This window comes from Raphanus sativus, chromosome 6, assembly GCF_000801105.2.
Source record: "Raphanus sativus cultivar WK10039 chromosome 6, ASM80110v3, whole genome shotgun sequence".
NCBI classification, from domain to species: domain Eukaryota; kingdom Viridiplantae; phylum Streptophyta; class Magnoliopsida; order Brassicales; family Brassicaceae; genus Raphanus; species Raphanus sativus.
Window position 1 is genome coordinate 21,073,026 of NC_079516.1, and position 19,036 is coordinate 21,092,061.

Consider the following 19,036-nt stretch of genomic DNA (forward strand, 5'->3'; position numbering starts at 1 on the left):
GTCTTTCCATTTATCTTTTTTTTTGCTTTGTTTATTAAAATAAGCATAAAGTTTTTTGGTTTCTTTTATGTATTTGCCAGGTCACGAGACATTCAACGTCAAAAGAGTGTCATGAAAACTACCTTTGTAGTATGATAATAAGTCACATTTAAATTCATAATACTTTTTTATTTAGCTCTCTGATGTTAATTTATCTTACAAAAAATATTTATTTGATTAGAGTAAATATCTTTAATAAAACCGAAATCAAAAGAGATAATAGAAGAATTTTTTTTTTTTAAAAGGGTTGTTGATATGTTCTGGTGATAGTGGTTAGAGCTTTTATTTTTTTTGGTAAAAAGTTAGAGCTTTTATAATACTACAAAATGTTGTCATTCAAATTGCAATACAGATTCTAAGCACAAATTTTGAAAGTTAATGCATTCTATAATTTGTTTTGGATAATTCCAATTTAGTTTAAAAAAAGTTAACTTATTAAAAAAGAAGTTTAGTAGGTTAACAAAAAAGAAAACATATCGAGCTTAGGAATGTTTCCATATTATTATTAGAAAAGAGATGTAGCTTCTTCCTATATAAGGAGTTGCAAAGATATTGCATCCCTTATCATGAGAAACACATTGATTTAGTTTTGAGAGAGTTTCTAAATCTAATAAGAAGTGCTAGTTCTTATATATTTGTGTGTTCTTGCAACTTTAATTGGTATCAGAGCCAGGTTAGCTTCTTATCTTGGTCGTGTAGGACACTGTGACACGAAGTGCCCCATCTTGTCGCATCTCCAACACTTAACTTTAGAGTAGTCCTTTTTGGTCTTGTCCGAAGCTTCTCCTCCTTTGTTGTGACCATCAGAACCATTAGACCTTCCTCGTCCTCCTCCTCTTCCACCATAACTTTGACCTCTGCCTCTTCCTCGCGAGTTGTTATGGCTTCCATGACCGTCAGCATCGTTCTTCACAAGCATTAGCTTCGATTGATCTTCATCTTGGGTTTCTTCTTTGATGCGTTCTTCGAAAGCCTTTAATCTCCCAACAATATCTTCGAACCTTGTTGAATTTAGATCCAACACTTGTTCTAACAAAACTATGATGTGAATGAACTTCATTCTTTGAAGTCCCTCCAGAAACTTCTTTACCATCTTTGGTTCTTCCATTATCTCTCCTAACGCGGCTGCTCGCGATGCTAAGCCTGAAAGTCTTCCTTCGTAGTCATCCACCGTGTCTGCATCCGTCATCTTCAGTTTGTCGAACTCAGACATCAAAGTCTGTAACCTCGCTTCTCTCACGCGATCAGCACCTAGGTTACATGATTTGATAGCTTCCCAAATCTTCTTCGATGTATCATGCTCTCCAATCTGAAGTATTAGCGCCTCCGGGACTGACTGAAAGAGTAAAGCAATCGCCATATTGTTCTTTTTTGCGTCATCGCTCCCGGGATCAATCGTACAAACAAAGCATCACTTTCATGCGCATCGACCATACGGTGTAGTTGGTCGATGTTAGCATCAGACATCGTATGTCCTTCTTCATCTCAAGACCTTTATCACGTGCTTGAGAAGTGACATCGTCTCCCATGTTTTGATCGAATTACAACTCTTCTTGTAAATATTTTCGAAACCTGGAGCTCTAACAGAAACACAAGAAGCAGATGCATTATATATGCACGAAGTAGTATTCCTCAACGAAGAGAGGTTGTTTCATAAGAGATTTGATGAATGCGATGGAAACACGAGTATATGGTATCTTGACAATGGTGCAAGTAACCATATGACATGCAAGAGAGAGTTCTTTTCAAACCTAGATGAGAGCATCAAAGGCAAAGTCAAATTCGGTCATGGATCAAACGTCGAGATTGTTGGGAAAAGATCGATCACGTTCATCGGAAAAACATGGGAGAGAAGAGCACTCAAAGACATCTACTACATTCCTAGTCTAAAACACAACATCATAAGTCTTGGACAAGCAACCGAAAAGGGTTGTGAGGTTAACATGAAAGGAGACTTGCTAATGCTAAGTGACTCCCGTGGAAGGCTATTAGTACAAGTTTCGAGATCACCAAACTTGTTGTACAAGACGCCGATAGAGATTGAATATCCGAAGTATCTTCAAATACAAGAAACTGATGTTACATTGACGTGGCATGCACGGCTCGGACATGTGAGCATTGGAGTCATGAAGAATATGGTAGACAAGGAGATGGTAGTAGGGATGCCTCAGATGATACACAAGAATGATGTTTGCAGCGCTTGCCTAGTTGGAAAGCAAACTCGGAAGTCTTTCCCGCCTAAAGCGAAGTATCGAGCATCACATGCATTGGAGTTGATACATGGTGACTTGTGCGGTCCGATATCACCATCAACACCATCAAACAATAGATATGTATTTGTCCTAATTGATGATTACTCAAGATATATGTGGACGATGCTACTACGAGAGAAGAGTGAAGCGTTCGATAGGTTCAAAAAGTTCAAGGAGTACGTAGAGAAGCAAACGAAGCTAAAACTCAAGACTTTTCGCACCGATAAAGGAGGAGAGTTCATATCTTCTGAGTTCATTCGTTTTTGTGAAGAAAACGGTGTAACTAGACATCTCACCGCACCATATACACTGCAACAAAACGGTGTGGTCGAGAGAAGAAACAGAACACTGATGGAGATGACAAGGAGCTTGATGAAAGCAATGAAGATTCCTAGTGAGCTATGGGGTGAAGCAGTACATCATTCAACATATCTCATCAACCGCATTGCTACAAAGGCATTGGAAAATAAAACTCCATACGAAGGCTTATTGTTAAAAAACCGAACATTGATCATCTAAGGATCTTCAGTTGCATTGCTTTTGCAAAGATTAATACTCCACATCTCAGAAAGCTCGATGGTCGATCAAGGATGGTGATCAATATCGGCACAGAGCCTGGATCAAAAGCTTATAGACTCTATGATCCTGTCACGAAGAAGATTGTTGTTAGTAGAGACATAATCTTTGATGAGAAGAAGAGTTGGGATTGGTCTACAACAAAAATAACATCAAACGATGAAGCAGGAACTTTCAAGCTTCCTTATATCAATGTTATAGAAGGAGAGCATCACGATGTTACTGATGAAGGAGATGGTGATAAGCATCATGATCACCAACAGTAAGAGCAGGTAGCAGAGAACAACGATGCAAACCAAGACCAGCATGTAACATCAAGATATGGTCGTAACATCAAAAAGCCAAAGAAGTTTGATGATTACATCCTACTCGCTGAAGTTGAAGGTGGTAGACTATTGCTCACCATCGATGGTGAACCAGAAAGTTACATTTAAGCTGCAGCGATACAAGCTTGGATCGATGCAATGATGGCAGAGATCGAATCTCTCATCAAAAATAAGACTTGGAAGCTCGTAAAGAAGCCAGAAGGTGTGAAACCGATAGGTTTAAAGTGGGTTTATAAGATAAAAAGGGATGCAGATGGAACGGTGATCAAATACAAAGTAAGGTTAGTTGCAAAAGGTTATGTGCAACAACAAGGCATAGACTTCGAAGAAGTATTTGCACCAGTGGCCCGAATAGAAACCATACGTCTACTTCTGGCTCTGGCAGCAACTTATGGATGGGAGATCCATCACTTAGATGTGAAAACTGCGTTCCTGAACGGAGACTAAACGAGGATGTATACATGACTCAACCAGAAGGCTTTATGGAGAAAGGCAAAGAGGATCACGTGTACAAACTCAGCAAAACACAATATGGTCTACGTCAAGCTCCGAGAGCTTGGAACATAAAGCTTGATTGTGTCCTCAAGGAGATGGAGTTCAGGAAGTGCACCAAGGAACCTGCAGTATATCAAAAGAGAGAGAAGGGGGAGCTTCTCATCGTAGCCATCTATGTCGATGACTTGTTTGTAACCGGGACATCGCTCAACGTTATCAAACAATTCAAAGATGATATGTCAAGAAGATTTGAGATGTCATACCTTGAGAAGCTTACATACTATCTTAGGATAGAAGTAATGCAAGAAGTTGATGGCATTCACATCAAACAAGAAGGATACGAGCAAGGTATACTTGTCAAGACGAAGATGAAGTCATGTAACTATACTCATGTTCTAATGCACACGAGTTTGAAAATATCGAGGGTAGAGGAGGAGTCTGAAATTGATGAAACATCGTATCGAAGCACCATAGGATGCACAAATCCATTTGCAAGAATCAAATTCAACGAAATGCGCAAGTTCATTGGAGTTGAAGAGATCAATAAGCCCAAGATTCAAGTTGGAATTAAGGGGGAGAATGTTGGATAATTCCAAATTAGTTAAGAGAAAGTTAACTTATTCTAAAGAAGTTTAGTAGGTTAACGAAAAAAGAAAACATATCGAAGTTATGAATGTTTCCATATTATTATTAGGAAAGAGATGTAGCTTCTCCTTATATAAGGAGTTGCAGAAATGTTGCATCCATTATTATGAGAAACACATTGATTTAGTTTTGAGAGAGTTTCTAAATCTAATAAGAAATGCTAGTTTTTATATATTTGTGTGTTCTTGCAACTTTAGTCATTCAAACTCATGCATAAGAATAACTCGATGAGGAATTTCTTGGACGCTGTAACATTATTTCTAAAATTTTAGGGTTGACACAATAGAAAGAATAATATCAGAACGTAAAAACAAGTACAGTGAAACCTCTATAAATTAATAATGTTGGGATTACACCAAAACTATAATTTTTTATTAATTTATAGAAATTATTAATTTATCGAAATACTAATTGAACCAAAAAATCAATTTGGAACTATGAAATTATATTAATTTATAGAGATATTATTTATAGATTATTAATTTAAAGAGGTTATACTGTATATGGGGAATAAATTTATAATAGTAAAAACGAATTTTTTTTTTGAAAAGAAAGTAAAAAACGATTTAAGTGAAAAGCTATACATTATCAATGAGTTTTATTATCACGGCTAATTTGTTAAATCTTAAAGCTGCAATAATAGAACTGTGAATAATTGGTAAACTTTTTAAAAAATTTAAGACTTATGCACCAAGATTTAATTAGCAAAGAAAAATAAAACTAAAACTTATTATTATCATTCTACAGTATCATTTTACCAACCAAACCAAAGAGGCAAAGAATAACGGTTAAAAGTTAAAACAAAAACAAATTTCTCTTCGTAGTAGTAGTAGGTAAATACTCTAGTAATGACCTATATGTCTGGACGGAATCTAACTAAAACTATTTGTAGGAACGCCATATGAGTTCAGCTTTATCTTCAAGGTTTTAAATTTGAAACAATAGCATCTAAGTTATTGTTCTTGACAAAATAACATTAAATTATTTATGAAATTCAAATAATTTGCCACATGTGCCTGTCGGTGATTCCAGTGCACCGAATCGAGTTAATGCGAAATACCAAATGTTAAAAGACTTTGTCCCAGAGAAAAGACATTAAGGCTTATGGTAGTTTATCTAATATTATTAAGTCTGACTTTCTCTCCTTCATCTTCATCTTGTATTTCAATTACCTTATAACTTTTTTTTTCCGTCTAGTGTTATTATTAAAGGCAAAGCCCGAGAAATCTTACAAACTAAGGCCCAAAGCCCAACCGAAAATAAAACAACAAACCACAAACCCAAAGCAAATTGGGCCTAAAGCCCACGTGAAACCGACTCCGACACTCGACTAACCACGCGTCAAGTGAAAGGTAAATGTGAACGACACGTGTTGATCCCACAACCAAGAGGCGAAAGAACACGCGTCAACCGTCCCACCGCTTTCAACTTCGCCGATCTGATCGAAGCACCGGAAAGCAGACGGCGTCACACCGGAGTCAGGCACATCACCACCATCACCACTATCAGAGAATTTCCTACGGAGAGCAAACGATCGCGCGAGTCGAGATCTCTCATCCGTTTCACCGAATCACCCACTCGAGATTAAATCCCAACACAACCACCTCCGTCTTCTTTTCAAAGCATCAACTTGGAGAGCATCATCGCCTGTCGAGATCTCTTTCAAGCAAACCGAATCAACCAATTGAAGACAGGGCTAAACTCATTCGCTTCCCACCATCCACATCGAAACCAAAGCGATCGACGTAAAGCCGCCGAACCTCTATTGTCTAGAAAACTAAAGTCGGATGAATCACCTAAGGGAGCGTGAAAACACCGAGGTCAAAGCCGGATACACAACGTCAATTACCTTATAACTTAGTGTAAACTGGGACTAAATGGATTTATAATTACATAAAAATTGATTTTATTTTGCATGTTGAATATTCCAGTAAAAAAGTCAACTCGTTAAATAGTTGGTTGTAATTACAACTAAAAACCCAACTGATTCAAAAGCAGCAGATGCGGTTACGGATGCGAAAGTTTGCAGATACAGTGGTTGCGGTTTCAAACATTATTAAGCGTTTTGTATGACTTGCATAATGTTTGTTTGAAAAATATTGTGTTTATTACATTGATTTCATAATAAATTATCAATATTAACATATTATAACATAATAAAAATATAAAAATATATTATTGTCATAAAATAATAATAGTTATTAATATAATAATATTATAGTCTTTATTTATTTAATTTTTAAATTATGTGAAAGTTAATTTTAATAATTGTTTTTGAAGATTTATACTAAAACTTTTAAAAGAATATTTTGTTTCGTCTATATGTATATTTTTATATATGTGTATATTAATTTTTAAATATTTTAATGAATAGTTAGTTCAAAATTTTTATAAAACAAATTATGATATTGTTTGTGAATATAGATTAATATATAAAATGTGTATACATTTTTTAAAATTAATTTTATATTTATTTATACATCCGTAAGCATCCGCAAGTGCTTACAACCGCAAAACGATAGTTTGAATCAATTTTTAAATTTAAGAGATTTGGAGCGGTTTGAAACAATTTGTAACAGTTTATATGATTATTTCGAAACGATGTCAACCGCGCAACCACAAAAATAGCATTTACGGGTGGTAGAAGATAAACCACTCAGACTCTAAATAGTTCAACTCTAAATCTTAAATCTAAATTTTATCCCACCTCTCAACTTTAAATCCTGAAGTTTAGAGTTCTAGGTTTGAATTTTGAAAATATAGGATTTAGAATTTAGGGTTTAGATTTGAGGGTTTAAGGTTTAGAATTGAAGTTTAGAGTTTAGGGTTTATAATTGATGTTTTAGGGTTTATGGTTTAGAATTGATGGTTTAGGGTTTATAGCTGAAGCTTTAAGTTTATATTAGCTAAGTTTAGATTTTTTTGTCAAAGTTAATCTTAAAAATATAAATGTTTTTTAGTTTTCATTAAAAATGATGATAAAAGTGATTAGTATATATGTATGAAAAGTGATACTATATATACAATATTTTTGGCAATTTTCCTTGATTTTATAGATATGTGTCATTGGATATTTAGATATATTCTGCCGCCAAAAAGATATTTGGATATATTCGCATTTATCATATATTTATTTATGTAAAAGTTCTGTTCTGAAAGAAATGAATAAAATTAGCTGATGTCTATTAATAAACTAGTAATAGATTAAAGATTTTTCAAGAAATGAATTTTGATAGTTACAAAAAAAAGAAATGAATTTTGATGTAGAATGTCTAACGAGAAATTAAATAATTTTGAAAAAAAAAGAACTTAAATAATTTTGGGAAAATTGCTAAAAGAAGAGAAGTAGGGTCTCTGATTTTTTTTTTCTTTTTGTCAGCAAGTAGGGTCTCTGATTAATGACTGAAAATAAGGAAGCGGCCCGGAAGATCGCGGTCACAATTTGCCAATAGTTTTTAGTTCTATAAAGTCAAATATTTTGAAAAAAGAATTTTGTTCTCTCTTTTTAGAAAACCCCGAAACCGCGTTTGATAATACAGAGACAGCATATGGGTTTGGAGTTTTGACTTTTGACTTTTTGAGTCACGACTCGTTAAATAATTTGACATCACATGATGTTTTTATTTGTATATGATCACAATATATGCTGAAAGAGTAAACACTAAGAATTGTAGGCCTAATACAGTGGGTACCGACAAAAAAATATTTAGACAGCAAAAGAAAAAGAGGAAAATTACTTTTAGGTCAAAAATGATAACTATTTCTGTCAATTTAGACTAATCTCGTATACTTTATGTTTCATTAGATTAATTATTTTCAAATGGCAATAAAATCTTTAAAGTTTAATTTAAAAACTACAAATAATAAATCAAAATTTTAATACTAAACTCCTAACTTTTTTTTTTTATCATCGACTAGTACAGATTCATATAGATTCTGTAAACCAAACTGGTAACTCTGCATCCATGTGCACAACGAAAGACGCTTGTTTCCTAGCATAACGTGCTAAGCTATTAGCCTTAGTATTCTATATGCCAAATTCTTAACTACAATTAATAAATCATTATAATGCATTTAGAAATATTCAATATTATATATAATTATACTATTATATTAAAATAACTAATAAAATAAAACAGAAAAATCGATATTAAATTTGTAACTACAGTTAATAACAATTTAAAATTTATAACTACAATTAGTAACAGTTTTTTTCTTAAAATTTGATTTTTCATATATGAAAACTGAATATTTCCAAATATTTTCTTCCCATAATTTTTGGAACTGATTATTTTTATCCGTAGAATACAGTAAATATGTAGAACTCGATTTTTACATATTTAGATTTATAGTAATATATAGATTTCGAGATCTACATGTTTTAGCTGTAGATTCCGATTTCTACATATTTTAAAGCAATATGTTAAGAGAATAGTTGAAGTTAATACAAATATAATGAATTATTTTTCTCTCTTATACATGTTTTCTAATCCATTGATAGTTTTATATTTTTGTATACATTTTTTCTAAATATATTGATTTAGATAACGGAAAAAGTAAACTGATGTAAATTTTGTTTTTTTTTAATTAGCTAGATTGTAGAATAATTTAATATTGATGATTACTATTTAAAATATCCATACTCATTAAAAATATTTATCAAATAAACTACATCATCAAAACTGATTAGGATTTTTTAAAAGTATAATAGGTGATTTTATTTATTTTTATTTGATTACTTTAGGAATATGATTTTTTACATTGGTTTTAATTACACATTTGACTATTTTTATTTATTTTACAAATTTACCATGATTTCTTATTTTTTTTATCAAGACGTCTTATTTTAGTTTTAAAATATATAATTTATTTAGAAGATATATTATGTATTACCATTTCGAACCAAGCGTATGAAAATGTCAAATGTATTGCTATAATTAAGTTAATTTTTACTATAGTATATCCCAGATTTAGTTTACAATATAAGAATAATATTTTTTATATTTCTTCTAATTTATGTATATTTTAAAAATAATAAATGATATCTCTTTTTATTTTAAATATATATGATATCTCAGAAGCAAAACTATTAACAACATGGTCCATGTCCAAAATCCTTGGGATGTACATTTACCAGACCTGAGATCGATGCCAATTGGTTACTCAAAACCCATACTGCACCTGCAAATCTCGAGATTAGTCTTGAGCATCTACACCAAACCAATGTCTATCTCTTTTCCTGCTTCCTCCCAAACCATATCCTCCTTGGATCTTTTATCTTTCGCCATATCAAAACTAGGATCTCTGAAACAACACTTGGTTTTAGATTCTAGTCATGAAGCTTTCTTAACGGTAAACACAAGTTTGCCACTGAGAGGCAAAAGATTCCAGTAAGAACCGTGCTGATCAATGCAACTGCTTAACCATTTTATTTGATACGAAGCAACTGGGAAACGTGAAACATCTAGCAAGCAGCTTGAAAACCCTTGTCCTCCTTCATTTGGTTCGAACTGCACAACCGCAGAAACCCCATTGCTCCAATCAAATCGACCTGAACCTTCAGCCTTCTTACCAGCCTTCTTACCTTCAACCTTCAGCCTTCAGCCTTTGAAACAGCTTGTTACTCATTTCTATCAGATCTTCATCTCTCCAAGGAGAATAAGACTTCTGGTTTCTTTTGGCTTCACCGTGTTGAGTCAAGGTGTGATAAGCTGATTACAGATACGAGGAAGCTGTTGCAGAGAATTCAAGATATTCTCCTCCACCTGCTTCTTGTTGCAGACATCTTGGTTAAGCAGCCCCAGGCATTCAACGAGATCAATCACAATTTCCAATAGCCGTGTCTTTAGAACCAAGAACCACGTTTGGAAACAGAACACTTCACTCGTTGCTTTAATATTCCCCAACATTCCCAGAGACGATTGAAAATTCATATACGCTTCATGAAGAGCTACGCAGTGGGCAAAATCTCCAGACGCATCTTTGGAGAGTTCTGGTAAATGACTGTTACTTCTCAACCAATTGACTAACTTGAAACCATCACTTGGCATGAGAAGCAGTTGCAATTTCCCTTCAGCATGAGATAAATAGGTTAATGACTTTAAACAAAAAGAGTTAACATCAGACTGGACGTTGGTCTTGAGCTTGTCAAATATCAAGGCAGATGTGACCCATGCACCCGAACTTGCTGCGTAAACTCCAGCTAGCTCTAATAAGCTGCTTGAGAAGATCTGAGATTGAGATGCATTCTCAGCAATAGATATGAGCTGATGCAATTCAGACGCATCAGTTCGAACATAGTTTGTAGACAAGTATCTGCATTCGCATCAAAGATAATGAGCATCTCCAACTTAAGACCAAAGAAATGAAATAATCTCGCTTATTAATCACCTTTCGAAAAATTTGAAGAGATTTAAGCTGAATATCTGGTGAGAGCACTCTGCTTGTTTTAGTAAGCTGGAAAAAGTTGCAGTTGTTTTTTCATGGACAAGAGAGAAGCACATCCCTCTTAAGATGAGAAAGTGGAGACATCTTAGTACAGCAGCTCGAACACGAGAGCTCTTATCTTCACCCAGAAATGGCATGATAACCTCTGCCTGTATCCACATTCGATAATGTTAGACTTCTCTAAAAAAAAAATCAAAAGGGTCAGGTTCCTTTACTAGTTTCACTTTCCATCAACTATCCAGTGAACTCAAACTCTCGGAAAAAGAGTGACGGGTTCAGAAGCAAGATGAGTAGATTTTGAAGCAAGCTTAGTCAAAGAAACCAGGAATGGAACCAAATTGTCTTCTTCTGAGGCATTAATCCCGGAAACTTCACCATGTCATTTATCATCTCCAAAACAACCAATGCAAATGACGCGACCGCGTCTTTCGAATATGATAATAAAATAATTCGAGATAAAATAACAATAAAATAAATAATAGCGCAGCGGGAATAATAATAATAATACGGATAATAAAATCCACGTCATATCATAAAGTCAAATACAATACCATAAAGTCAAATCCGAAAATAAACATTCGAAATATAAATAACAACAAAAGCCCGAAGGTCTGAAAATAGAAAGTAGCGTAAACGATAGAAGTCCGAAGGCCTAAAGGCCCAATAACGATAAAAGATAAAACGATAAAACGATAAAGCCCACGAGCCCAAATAGTAGCACTAGTCCGATATGATCACTCCTGCTCATCGGTCTCACCTGAAAGAGGAAAGAAAGAGGGGTGAGCAACAGGGGAGTCGCTCAGTGAGGTATGGGAAACTAAACCGCAAAGCACAGACTTGAGTAAATAGAACTCCCACTATGGAAGTCTAGTTCTAACATGAAACAAACACGGCGCCTATTACACCACATAGAACAACAATATATGTCTAGTGCACTTAGACATGCTACAACAATGCGATGATAGCACATAGATATACTCTCTGCACCCCGCATTTCCTCATAAGGATATAGATATATACACTCCATTTGCGTCGTAATACAGTGGTCCAAGCTGTACCCCGCTAACCTGATGGCGTCGTAAGTACAAACGTCTCTGTACCCCCGCAACTCTCCACAATCATAGGCGTCGTAAGCACAGACGTCATGTGCCCCCGCCAATCTCCTCAATCATAGGCGTCGTAAGTACAAACGTCTCTGTACCCCCGCCAATCTCCACACATGGACTCGCTTATATATATATTTACATATGTATAACAATTCTTAGCATCAATCAATTCACTCAATCGTTGAATCCTCTATTATCCTATTTCCGGTTTAACAATCAATAATAATAAACAAACAAGACAATCAAACAGACTCAATTCACACAGACAGATCATGTTTCGAGACTACACTACGATAGGAAGAATTCTATACTGGTACGAGATTTACGGAATAGACCCTCACCTTAGCAAATGAAGAGAAGTGGTATCTATGAACTCCAACTGCTCAAATAGACTCCAAATCTGAAACCACGGACGAAAATTCGAGTCAAAACGCCTTTCGAACGACTCAAAACGGGCGCCTAAGGAAAAGTCAACCCGCTGGTCAAAAGTCAACCCGGTCAACCTTTGACCAGAAATCAATTTGATTTAACCAATTGGTTTTCCTTAACCGATTTCAAATTGATTTTAACCAACGGTTTACCCTAACCGAATTTCAATTGATTTTAACCGCCCGGTTTACTCTAACCAAATCGCAATCAATTAAACCGATCAAACCGACCGGTTAACCGAGTCACCGAGTTGACTCACCGGGTCGACTCAGCCGAGTTGGCCGAGTCGCCGGCGAGTCACCGTGGCGGTCAACGGCGGCGACGGCGGAGGGCGGCGGTGGCTTACCGGCGGAGGACGGCGGAGCGGCGGCGGAGGACGACGGTGGCCGGCGGCGGAGAACGGCGGTGGCCGGCGGCGGAGGCGATTTCCGGCGGCGGCGCGTGGACGACACGCGTGACGACGACCCAACTTCCGGAGGCGCGTACGGCTTCGTCTGAGCTCCGATTGCGGCGATTCTGGTGTCTACGGATTCGTCTCGACGAGAGGAACGCGATGGTGGTCTTGCATGCAAGAAATTCGCAACGGTTAGGGAGTTATGGTTGATTTACTAAAACGGCCGAAACTAAACCTAAAATGCAAGGGGTTTCCGGTGGTTACCTAGGGGATTAACGGTGGTGACTGGCTGGACGAGATCACTGGACACGGTGGCTCCGGCGACGACCTCAGGCGACTCTCTCTCTGCAAAAGGATCACAACTCCACTCACTATCTCTCTCTCTCAAACTTTTCTTGATAACTTGGTGGAGAAAACAAAGTAGATGAGCTGGTATTTATAGGCAAATATTAGACCTTTGGGTGAGTGCATGGGCGTTAGCATGCTAACGAACTCTGTGGCCGAAATCGGGTCGTTACAATTCTCCCCCACTAATAAAGAATTCGTCCTCGAATTCGAGTCGTCCGCTGACTGTCCAACACCATCCCGAAACAACTCTGGATAATCAATCCTCATCTGAGGCTCAGACTCCCATGTCTCTTCTCGAATCCCATCTCTCTCCCAACGAACCTTGACCAACATGGTCATCATTCCCTTAACTGCTTTCACTTGGCGATCCAAAATCTCCACTGGCTGACAAGGCGCACACAAATTCTTGCCAAGATCACTTGGTGGCTGCTGCAAAATGAGCTCTGGCTCTCTAACGACTTTTCTCAAAACGGAAACATGAAACACATCGTGGAAGTCAGATAACTCTGCCGATAAATCCAATTTGTAAGCAACTGCTCCAATCCGCTCCAAAATAGGATATGGTCCCATGTATCTCGGTTTAAGCTTCTTCAGCTTCCGAGTCTTAGATCCTCCCTGAAATGTTCTCATTTTCAGGTATACCAGGTCGCCAACCTGGAACTCCAAATCTTTACGCCGCTTATCTGCGTAACTCTTCTGACGGTCGTGTGCTTCCTTAAGCCGACTCTTGAGCATCTCTACCTGCTCTACTGTCTCTTGAACCATTGCTGGTCCCATCTCACGTCGCTCCCCGACTTCTGTCCAACAAAGTGGTGTGCGGCAAGGCCTACCGTAAAGAGCCTCATACGGTGCCATCTTAATGCTCGAGTGATAACTGTTGTTGTAGGCAAACTCCGCTAAAGGCAAATACTTTGCCCAACTTCCTTTCCAATCCAAAACGCAAGCTCTCAACATATCCTCTAAGGTCTGAATAGTCCTCTCTGACTGACCGTCGGTCTGCGGATGATAAGCTGTGCTCATATGGACCTTTGTCCCAAGTGCCTTCTGAAAGGCTCTCCAAAATATAGATGAAAACTTTACGTCTCGATCCGATACAATGCTCACGGGAACTCCATGCAATCTCACAATCTCATCGATGTAAATCTGCGCCAACTGACTTGCTCCGTCGGTCGTCTTAATCGCTAAGAAATGGGCTGACTTGGTAAGTCTGTCCACAATTACCCATATGGCATTCTTCCCTCCTGAAGTAGTCGGTAACCCCAATACAAAATCCATAGTCACCATATCCCATTTCCACTCCGGCAATGGCAGGTTTTGCAATAACCCACTAGGAACCTGGTGCTCAGCCTTAACCATCTGACAGGTCTGACACTGCGATACAAATGTAGCAACATCCCTCTTCATACCAGGCCAATGGTAGTAACGCTTCAGATCCCGGTACATCTTGGTGTTCCCCGGATGAATAGAAAAACGCGAGTGATGTGCTTGCTGTAAGATTTCCTTTCTTAACAGCTCATCACTGGGTACACAAACTCGGTTCCGGTACATGAACATCCCGCTCGACGCTGTGTGATATCCAATACTCTCGATCTCAATCTGCTTACACAAAGCCTTATCGACATCCTGAGCTTTGCGTATCCTCCATAGCAAATCTGCCTGCTCTACAGACTCGAGGCCAACTGATTCTCCATCTACGGTAGTGGCGCATAATCTCAAACTAGCAAGTGTTCCCATACACTCATGAACTTCCTTGGTTCCTGAAACATCGCTCCTGCGCCTACTCAAGGCATCTGCTACCTGATTAGCTTTTCCCGGATGATAAGCGATCTCCAAGTTGTAATCTGCTAACAACTCCACCCATCTACGCTGCCTTAAATTCAAATCCGTCTGAGTAAAAATGTACTTCAGGCTCTTGTGGTCTGTGAAGATCTTCACCTTCTCTCCATACAAATACGACCTCCAAATCTTCAACGCAAAGACAACTGCCGCTAACTCTAAATCGTGCGTAGGATAATTAGCCTCGTGAGGCCTCAACTGACGTGATGCATATGCGATGACCTTGCCCTCCTGCATCAATACACATCCCAATCCAGTGCATGATGCATCAGTGTAAACCTCATATGGTATCCCTGGCCTCGGAAGTACCAAAACTGGTGTCTGAGTCAGTTGTCGCTTCAACTCAGCAAAGCTCTCCGAGCACCCATCTGTCCAATCGAACTTGACGTCTTTGCCCGTTAACTTTGTCATTGGCTTTGCAATGCTAGCAAAACTCTTGACGAAATTCCTGTAGTATCCTGCCAAACCGAGAAAACTGCGGATCTCCGTCGCACTCTTAGGTGTCGGCCACTCTGAAATAGCTTTAATCTTTTCTGGATCTACCGCAACTCCTTCTTCTGAAACTACATGACCAAGAAATCCAATCTTCCTCTGCCAGAAGCTGCACTTACTCAACTTAGCAAACAACTGATGCTCTCTAAGCTTCTCCAACACAATCCGTAAATGCTCAGCGTGCTCTTCTCTACTCCGAGAATAAACCAAGATATCGTCGATGAAAACGATCACACACTTATCCAAATGCTCGCGGAATACGTCATTCATTAGCTTCATGAATGCTGCTGGTGCGTTCGTCAACCCAAATGGCATCACTACGAACTCATAATGTCCGTAGCGTGTACGAAAGGCCGTCTTCCGTACATCTCCCTCTGCTATGGCAATCTGATGGTATCCTGATGCTAGATCAATCTTAGAAAACCATGAAGCTCCTTGCAACTGGTCCAACAACTCGTCGATACGCGGAAGCGGATACCTATTCTTGATGGTGACTTTGTTCAAACCTCGGTAGTCGATACAAAGTCTGAAACTTCCATCTTTCTTCTTCACAAACAAAACTGGTGCTCCCCACGGTGAAGTACTCGGCCTGATAAACCCCTTATCTGATAGCTCCTCCAACTGCTTCTTCAACTCAGCCATCTCTGCGGGAGCTAAACGGTAAGGAGCTCGTGAAACTGGTGCTGCCCCTGGTTCTACCTCAATTGCAAGAACGTCACTTCTAGCTGGTGGTGGCCCCTTTAAAGCCTCAAAAACATCTGCATACTCGGCAACCACTGGAATATCTTGTAGCTCGAGCTGATCATCATCCTTGTCCATCGAAATGGTCGCCAAAAATCCCTCTGCTCCATTCTCCAATAATTCCTCTGCACGCAACATGGAGACAATAGAAATTCCCCGGTGTGCCCGAGTCCCTTGGAAAACGATCTTCCCTTCAGCTCTAGGGATATTAACTCTTGCATCCGGGCAATCCAATACAACTCTATGTCGTGATAGCCAATCCATCCCAAGTATGACATCGTAGAAACTCAGCTCCATCTCTGTCAAGTCTCCGAGAAACTCAACTCCTCCAAGTGTAACTGGTACGTCGTGATGAATACCGATTGCTCCCAACTTCTCTGAACCGGCAGTCTGAATATGTTTAGCCTTCTGCACAAAGACTCCTCGAAAAGACCAACACTTAGCAAAGCGCGGAGTCACAAAACTGTGAGAAGCTCCCGTGTCAAATAAGGTGTGAGCGGGCTCACCTCCAACCGAAACCAATCCTACACGAGATTTTTTTACTAACTACAAATGATATTCATGAATCCAATAGTACACAAACATAACAAGTATGATAAGGATGCATACCCGCTATCGGCTCGGCTCCCTCTGCTTCTCCAACCGTAAACACACGTGGAGCGATGGCTAAACGCTTTGGTGGCGGCGGAAGTGCTGCATTGCCCCTCCTCGGACAATCTCTGAATATGTGACCTGGCTGGTTACACCCGTAACAGTTCCTGTTAGCGGCTACTGGTGCTGTTGGCGCTCCAACCTGAGCGCGCGGAGGTCTCCTACAATCCCTCAAAAGATGTCCCAACAGACCACAGTTAGAACACTGGAAACATTCTCCAAAATGATGGCGACGACAACGCCCACAACGAGGTGTCCCGGTCTGCTCCCAAGTCCTCTTCTGAGAGGAAGAAGATCCTCCGGACTTAGGCTGAACTGCCCTGGAATACTTCTGCTCCTCTGCCATACATTTCTCCTGCACAACTGTTTTCTCTACCAGATCCTCCAAACTGGTATAGGTGGCCATACTGCACCTACCGCGAAGTTCCACTCGCATCCCCTTTAAGAACCTCCTGATCAGATCCTCCTCATCCATACCATTACCCGCAAATCGGTGAAGCTGGCGAAACTCGTGCTCATACTCTCTCACAGACTTTCCACCCTGCCTCAAACTCTCAAAATCATTCTTCTTCTCATCCAAAGCTTCTCTTGGAAAATACTTCTTGTTGAATGCATACAATAAATCATCATAAGTCATCTCGCCACGGTGCATCACTCGCACTCCATCCCACCATACTGCTGCATCTCCGCGCAAATACAACTCAGCAATCCTAAGCTTGTGCCTTGGTGGGCATGAGATAGTGTTCAAACACTTATCCAAACTGTGCCTCCAATCGTGAGCAAGTGTAGGGTCCGTGGTACCACTGAAATGCTCCAAGTTCACATACTTCATCTGTGACAACACCCTGATAAATGTCTCATCAACCTCAGGTACATGCACTGGAAAAGCAGGCGGCGGCGGTGGAACCTGGAAGACCCCTGGAACTGGCTGAATAGGAACCTGCGGATATTGTGGCGCTGGGGCTTGCTGAGCTGGAACCTGATGATCATGCTGAACCTGAACTGGCGGAACCTGCTGCATATGAATCTGCGGACCCTGCTGCACATGAATCTGAGGACCCTGCGGAACCTGCTGAGCTGCAGCCATCTGTCGAGTAACTTCTTGAGCAGCTACCCGGGCAGCCTCCTGAGCGGCTTGCCTGGCTGCCTCTTGGGCAATCTGCTGAACTGACTCCTGAATCATCTGTCTCATGGCATCCTGATCAATCTGCGGAGCAACGGGCTGCGGAACTGCGGGCTGAACATGCTCGTCCTGAGCCTCTCTAGCATCTCTAGCGATCTGAGCACGGGTAGCTCTCCTCGGCGGCATCTGAAATGAAGGCAATTGAGTTAACTTCTGACTAAATCCAACAATTAAAGGAGTGATATCTAACGGAAAGGTGCTATTTTATTTTATTTTTAAAATCCCCATATCCCCATAAACATTTGAAAACCGATTAAAACCGAATAAAAACCGAGTCTCCAAAGATCGCCATCCCGGGTCGGAGCCGGGACGGAACACGGCTCTGATACCAAAAACTGACGCGACCGCGTCTTTCGAATATGATAATAAAATAATTCGAGATAAAATAACAATAAAATAAATAATAGCGCAGCGGGAATAATAATAATAATACGGATAATAAAATCCACGTCATATCATAAAGTCAAATACAATACCATAAAGTCAAATCCGAAAATAAACATTCGAAATATAAATAACAACAAAAGCCCGAAGGTCTGAAAATAGAAAGTAGCGTAAACGATAGAAGTCCGAAGGCCTAAAGGCCCAATAACGATAAAAGATAAAACGATAAAGCCCACGAGCCCAAATAGTAGCACTAGTCCGATATGATCACTCCTGCTCATCGGTCTCACCTGAAAGAGGAAAGAAAGAGGGGTGAGCAACAGGGGAGTCGCTCAGTGAGGTATGGGAAACTAAACCGCAAAGCACAGACTTGAGTAAATAGAACTCCCACTATGGAAGTCTAGTTCTAACATGAAACAAACACGGCGCCTATTACACCACATAGAACAACAATATATGTCTAGTGCACTTAGACATGCTACAGACAATGCGATGATAGCACATAGATATACTCTCTGCACCCCGCATTTCCTCATAAGGATATAGATATATACACTCCATTTGCGTCGTAATACAGTGGTCCAAGCTGTACCCCGCTAACCTGATGGCGTCGTAAGTACAAACGTCTCTGTACCCCCGCAACTCTCCACAATCATAGGCGTCGTAAGCACAGACGTCATGTGCCCCCGCCA

At 39.3% G+C, this 19,036-nt stretch overlaps 1 pseudogene; it reads right to left on the minus strand.

The window, feature by feature from the left end:
• Positions 1–9,411: 9,411 nt before the first annotated feature.
• Positions 9,412–11,926, minus strand: LOC130495637 (uncharacterized; annotated as a pseudogene).
• Between the last annotated feature and the right edge of the window lie 7,110 nt (positions 11,927–19,036).